Source organism: Nicotiana tabacum, chromosome 8 (assembly GCF_000715075.1).
Source record: "Nicotiana tabacum cultivar K326 chromosome 8, ASM71507v2, whole genome shotgun sequence".
Classification (NCBI taxonomy): domain Eukaryota; kingdom Viridiplantae; phylum Streptophyta; class Magnoliopsida; order Solanales; family Solanaceae; genus Nicotiana; species Nicotiana tabacum.
In genome coordinates this window covers 197,129,494-197,136,254 of record NC_134087.1, presented here as the reverse complement: position 1 = coordinate 197,136,254, position 6,761 = coordinate 197,129,494, and the positions used below count along the sequence as shown (strand labels likewise).

The 6,761-nt window shown below is 37.8% G+C and overlaps 1 pseudogene; it reads left to right on the top strand.

Annotated features, from left to right (window-relative positions):
• Nucleotides 1–4,517: 4,517 nt before the first annotated feature.
• On the top strand, nucleotides 4,518–6,496 carry LOC107762334 (UDP-arabinose 4-epimerase 1-like; annotated as a pseudogene).
• The last annotated feature ends 265 nt before the right edge of the window (nucleotides 6,497–6,761 follow it).

The following is a 6,761-nucleotide window of genomic DNA, read 5'->3' as shown; positions in this document are numbered from 1 at the left end:
TATAACACCATTATAAAGTTGAGACGTCTTCTTCATTAAGTGTCGATATATAAAAGGGCCCTCTTTTATAAACCTCATGTTAATAAGTCATGAGGAGAATCATAAAGTATTTTCAAAGGATAAAAATGCTAAACTATTCTATAAGACCTAAGTAGATAAGGAAAAGACAAGAATAGAGCACATTGGAGTACTAACAAACTTTTTGATATAATTAAAAAGACTAAGTAAGAACTTAGTCAACAAAAAGTTTATACAAATGCCCCATTATGATAACTAGGGACTTTCACCAAAAAATCCCTTAAAAAAATAACTAAGGGATAAAACCATCATCCAACAAAGAAAGTAAAAACAAAATCTGGTAATTTAACTAGTCACTGAAGGGGTTGGCACATCAGAAGTTGCAATATTAATTTCACTTTTAGAAACAGCCACAGGCACGGTGACAACTTCTGAAGAAGCAGCAATATGAGCGGTTTCAGCCGGGCTTGAAGTGTTAGGTTCAACGAGGGGAGCAAGAGTCACGGAAGTTTTAGCTTCCATAGACTGAGTCGTAGAAATTTCACCCTCGGAAGCTGGAATTGCAACATCTTCAACTTCAACTGCCACAGCAACGGCTTCGTCATTTACAGGTTCCTTAGCCACGGGAGCTTCAATTGCCGGAGAAGGAAAGTCAAATGATTGTTGGGTTCTTTCAATGGTTTCTAAAACTTTGGCCAACTCTGGGTCTAAGTCAAAGTTTTCTTGACTGGCCTCCATTAATGCATCATGACGAGAGTTTAAGAAAGCCCAACTCACCTCTAAATCAAACTTCTCCTCAAGAAGTCCATATTCCCTTTCCCACATAGCAAGATCATTCTTTAACACTTGATGTTCAGCTAAATGAGAATCAAGGGAAGCTTCAAGGGAGGCATGGGAACTTTCTAAGGCATGTACTTTGTCAGAGGAGATCTTTAAATTAGCTTGAACTTGAGTCAAGGTCTGCACTAATTCTCCTGCATATTCTTCTTTCTTGTCCAAGAGTGCCTTAAGTTCTCTGATTTCTTCACTTGACTTTGATAATTGTTCTGAAAAGCAACATTCAAGGCGCTCCTTGTCTTTTTCAAATTGACTTGAAGAAACTTTGGCAACTGCTAGCTCAGAAGTCAGACTTCGCTTTTGTTGCTCCAGGTGATTTCTACTATCTAACAATTCTTCTATGGTTCCTGAGCATTCTCAAACTGCTCTTTCCAATTATCTGCTTATAGCTGGGCTCTCTTGGCTATTTTCTCAGCCTCGTGGATAGACTTTTCAGACTCACGAGTTTTCTTTTCCTGAAGGGAAATTCTTCCTATCAATTCTGTACCAATGAGGTTAGCCTACAGTGACAACTCATAGAAATAAGAATTTAGAGATAAAAAAAAGCTTGTTAGTAAGTAGAAGAAAAAAAATACCTTTAAAGTAGAATGAACTATGTCATTCATCAGAGTTAAGCAACTGTGACTTCTCATCTTCTTCTTCTCAATATCTCCAATCAAAGGCCTAAGCCAGGCATCTGCTCCACCAAACTTCCTTAAAAGACTGTTATTAGAAGGAACTTCAAGTGTAACGCTCCTCATAGCCAAGCTTATGCTACTGGAGCCCTCCTCTGTATGTTGAACAGAGGGATGGGGAGCTGTAGAAGGAGGAGTGGTAGAAGAAGTGAAAATAACAGGAGTCTAAGGACTCGAAGCAGGTAAGGAAGCAGAGACATGCAAGGGAACATAAATAGATAAGGGAGCAGGAATAGATAAAATGGGCAAGGAAGCACTTGAAACCAACGGAGGAATAGAAGAAATGGGAACAGAGGAAGAAAAAGGAACTTCATCTAAAACTGGACCTAGTTCTCCACTTTCAAAACCACCAACAAAGAGGCATTGGATAGACTCATTGGTGTCCCTCGGAGTGGTTTCATCATCAGAAGGAATGCAAACAGGTTCAGTAAGAGAGGCACGGACAGGGGTAACTTCAGCTTCATCTTCGAAAACGATGCGTCTCCTAACTCTTGGTCTAGCTATTAAAGAGGTGTCTTCATCTTCATCATTCTCAGAATCCTCTTCTACAACTTTCCTCTTTGATAGCGTAGCTTGAGTTCTCTCCAAAGAGAGTGAAGTACCAGAAGAGGCTCGAAGGGCAATAGCTACTTCAGCTGTCATTCCTCGAATAGCAAATCCTGACAAAAAGAAGAATGAAAAAGTTAGAAACAAGAAGGGACTTAACATACAAAAAAGCATAAAGAGATGCATACCGTGAGTTTTCACTTTCCAACCATGTAAATTGGAAATGGATTTCCAAGTTCTTGCCTCCATAGGCACGACTTTCAAGATTGAATCTACCCAATCATGAAAATTAGGAACGGGTTCCACATCTCCCATAGTTGCTATAGAAAAGCAAAAAGAGACGAAATTAGAAAAGAAATTGAAATTCTTAAAGATAGGAACGGTAAGTAAAAAAAAACTTACGTGCAAAGTTCCACTTCTCAAGGAAGGGAATATTTGTTTCACCCACCAAATCAACTGTGCGAACAGCAACATAACGAGTGTACCACCCACGATCCTTGTCATCTTCAGGGCTTACCAAGACCCTTTTACTTCTTGCAGTTAGAGTAAAAACCCCATGGTGAAATAATTTGGGGTGGTAAAGATGAATAAGGTGGGGAAAGGTAAAGCTAACATTGGCTTTTACAGACAAATAGCTCAAACAAGCCACTGCTCTCCATACAAGGGTTGAAAAAGCGACAAAAATCAAGTATAACTGGGTCAATAGCAGGAATAAATCCCAAAGTGAAGGGATAAGCATAAACAAAAGAAAATCCAATCCTAAAAGAAGATATTCTTTGGTTTGGATTAGGGATCACTATACGAAGATCACTTCTCCAGTTGCAATCTTTTCGAATAATAGAAATCAAAGGTTCAGTGATTAGAGAAGGAAAAGTGTCAGCTTTCTCTAAATTAACAACTTGATCACGAAGAAATTTCCTATCATTCTCAAAGGACAAGTCATTGGGGACTATTTCCTTAACTAAAGGCTCTTGGAGAGGCTCAGAAAGTTCTTTACCTTTAGAAGAGGATTTCTTAATGATAGAACCTCTAGAAATAGTGCTAAAACTAGAAGAAGGAGTGATGGAACTAGAGGAACCACCACGAACGGGTCCTAGGCTACGAAGCCTGCCACCTCTACCCCTTCTATGTCTTACAGGGGTGCTGGGGAAGCTATCAGGAATTGGGATTCTCTTAGGGTTAGGATTCGGAGATGCCATTGCAGAGAAAGGATGAACTAAAGAAGAAAGGAACAAAAGTAAAGAGTAAAGTATCTGTTAAGGGTTTATGAGGAAGAAGACAAAGGAAAAAAAAGGTTAAATATGTGTATAATAGCAACCGTCAAACAAAGAAGCGTAATGATGGAAAGCCTATAATAAAGGCAACTATCACTTCGTAAATAGAGGGGATGAAGAAGCCTTGGAAAAAGGCTTTAGAATTACATACATATCAGAAGGTGACACGTGTGCAGAGCATTAAATAGAAAAGACAACTGAAGCGTCAGTACTGACATAGCATTGATTACGGCGAAAATTCCTTTTTCGTGACGATCCACTTCCCAAATATTTAATTGATAAATAAATGGAAAGTTGGGGGACTATCTGTATTGGAAAAAAACTGAATCTAAATATTGAAGATGACATGTCATAACACATGGACTAGTCAAAAGGTCAAAACGCAATAAATAGCCAAGAGACACGGGAGACAACAGATATGAGGAGAAGAAAACAACATAGGTGTGGACCGCTACTCAAATAGGTACGAGTCTCGTACCTATTCGAGTCATTTAAAGACCGAAGATCGGAAGAAGTTGAAGATACGAATCTGATGACGTGAAAGAGTCTAAATACAGCATTAAATATCAAATACGTTAGAGAATCTGAATTAAATAGAAATGATTGTGTAACGTTTCTTTTAATGTCATTTATTGCTCATAATTGCCTCATTAAGACAAAGGCGTTACATCTTCTCCTAGAATCAACTATAAAAGGAGAAGGACTCAACATTTGTAAGGACAAGAAATATTATTGAGATTACACTGAAATACAAAATTACTTATTACTTTATTATTCTCAAAATTTATTATTTTCGTCTCCAGATTATCAGTAACCCGAATTTCTTTATATTTCTAAGGTTTGACCAAAGACTCAGATTTTTGGTTAAACACATACTCTCCCCATTCAGTTTATGTGGCAGCATTTCTTTTTTTAATCGTCTCGAAAGAATGACAACTTTCTAAAATTGAAAATGATTCAACTTAAAATTCCTAGTTTACCCGAAAAGCTTTTATAGCCACTCAAATGTTATGGAATGTTCAAGATTACAAGCTTTGAAAAGTCTTATAACCACACAAATGTTACAGTATGTTTCGAGTATCAAAAGTCTTTCATTTCTTACTTAAACTCCATTCCTCTTCAAACCCTACCATATATATTGAAACGGAGGGAGTATTTAATAGCTAAAATGATTCATCAACATGGTAATAATTCACGAAGTCGCCATGAGCTAGAAATCTAAGCATGTCCATTTGCGCGTTGATTTTCAGGCATGGATTTTGTGGTGGTGTCGAAGAGAAGGAGCAACATAACTAGTTACTGGAGGTGCTGGCTTCATCGGTTCTCATGCTGCCCTTCGACTCCTAAAGGATTCAGTGGTACGTACGTACCTTTTCATTTCAGAGTCCCCTGCTGTAAAAGTTCTCCAGGAATTGTTTCCTGAGCCAGGACGACTTCAATTTATTTATGCTGATTTAGGAGATGCAGTAGCTGTATCCCTAATGCTTTCTTTTTCTTCCTATTGTTCTTAGCACATTTTGTCGTAGTGTAGCATATCTTCTGGTCTAGCTATAGGCTAGTATTTCCTTATCCTTAACTAGTACCTCAGGTTAACAACATATTTAAACGAAATGCATTCGACGCTGTGATGCATTTTGCAGCTGTTGCATATGTTGGTGAAAATACACAAGAGCCTCTTAGGTACTCCACAAAATTCTGAAGCTCTAACTCATACCAACTGTTAAATCATTCATTTTTTGATGCATTTTCTACTTATGAAACTAATTATCAATGCAGCAATCAGAAAATAGCTGGGTAAGGCTGCGTACTATAGACTCTTGTGGTCCGTCCCTTCCCCGGACCCCGCGCATATCGGAAGCTTAGTGCACCAGACTGCCCTTTTTTTAATCAGAAAATAGTCTTATTTTGTACTTGTTGTTTTCGAGCTTGTGCATCTCCTATATTACGAAGCTCAAAATTGTGAGAATTCTTACTTTTTTCTGTACCGTCCAATTTTCTTCTCGTCAAGAAATATTACCGAGTACTGTGCAGGTATTATCATAATATTACGTCAAACACACTGCTACTCGTTAAGGCAATGGCGACACATGGTGTAAAGACATTAATCTATTCAAGTACTTGCGCCACGTATGGAGAGCCTGAGAAAATGCCTATTACAGAACAAACCCCACAAGTCAGTGACTGAATCCAGTTAGCTTTAGTAATGTAAAGTAATTTTTTTTTCTTGATATGATACATTTTTCTGTCTATAAGTTCCCTTATGTTAAATTGGAACCAGCAGTTTATGTCATTTGACAATTTTGCTGGTGTTGATGTGTGGAATAATTGTTCAGTTATTATAATTATAGTTGATGATTCTATACTTTCCAATGCACTGATGCAACTTTGAACAATCAGGCGCCGATAAATCCATATGGCAAAGCAAAGAAAATGGCTGAAGATATCATACTACTTCTCAAAAACTTCTGATGTAGCTTTCATGATATTAAGGTTTGTGCTTTACTTCAATACTTTGAAGAGGAATGATCACCTGATTCTTAGTAAAGGAGTTACCCCTGCATAAGAAGTCTGAATACTTTTCTAAGCTGAGTGTCTTCCAAAAACAGTCTCTCTACTTTCACAAGGTAGGGGTAAGGATTACGTATATACTACCCTCTCCAGACCCCACATGTGGGATTTCACTGGGTTTGTCATTGTTATTGTTGTTACTATACCTGCTAATGACTGCTGATAATTTTCCAGGAGTGTCGGTATCTTAAGGAAAAAGTTCGTTGATTTCCAAATTTTTAAGCTTGATAAAGTTGTTAAGTTTTGGTGATCTGAAGTTGTTTCGACTGCATAATCGATACAAGTACCTTACTGTCTACAATGAAAATAATCGGGTATTTCAATGTAATTGGCTCAGACCCTGAAGGAAGATTAGGAGAAGCTCCTCAGCCTGAATTGCGCGAGCAAGGTCGTATATCTGGTGCTTGTTTTGATGCAGCCAGGGGAATAATTCCAGGACTGAAGGTAAGCACTAATAGGTACAAATTAGATGTTATATTTTTCAAAGCACCTGAGTCGAGGGTCTTTTGAAAACATCCTCTCAACCTTCTTCAGGTAGGGGTAAGGTCTGCCTACATAGAGAGGGATATATTCATATAGCAACGGGTTCAATTGAACCCATAATTTTCGACGCAGAGTACAAATTAATGTGCAAAAATTCACTGAAATTGCAATAAATTGTGGATATGAACCTATAACTTTCAGTATATAATGAGTTCAATACTAAGAATTTTATAGGTTGAACCCATAGAGTTTAAATCCTGGATTCGCCTGTGCGTACACTCTACCCTTCCCAAACTCCACTAGTGAGATTACACTAGATTTTTGTTGTTGTTGTTGTATCTTTCAAAGCAATATCTTGAAC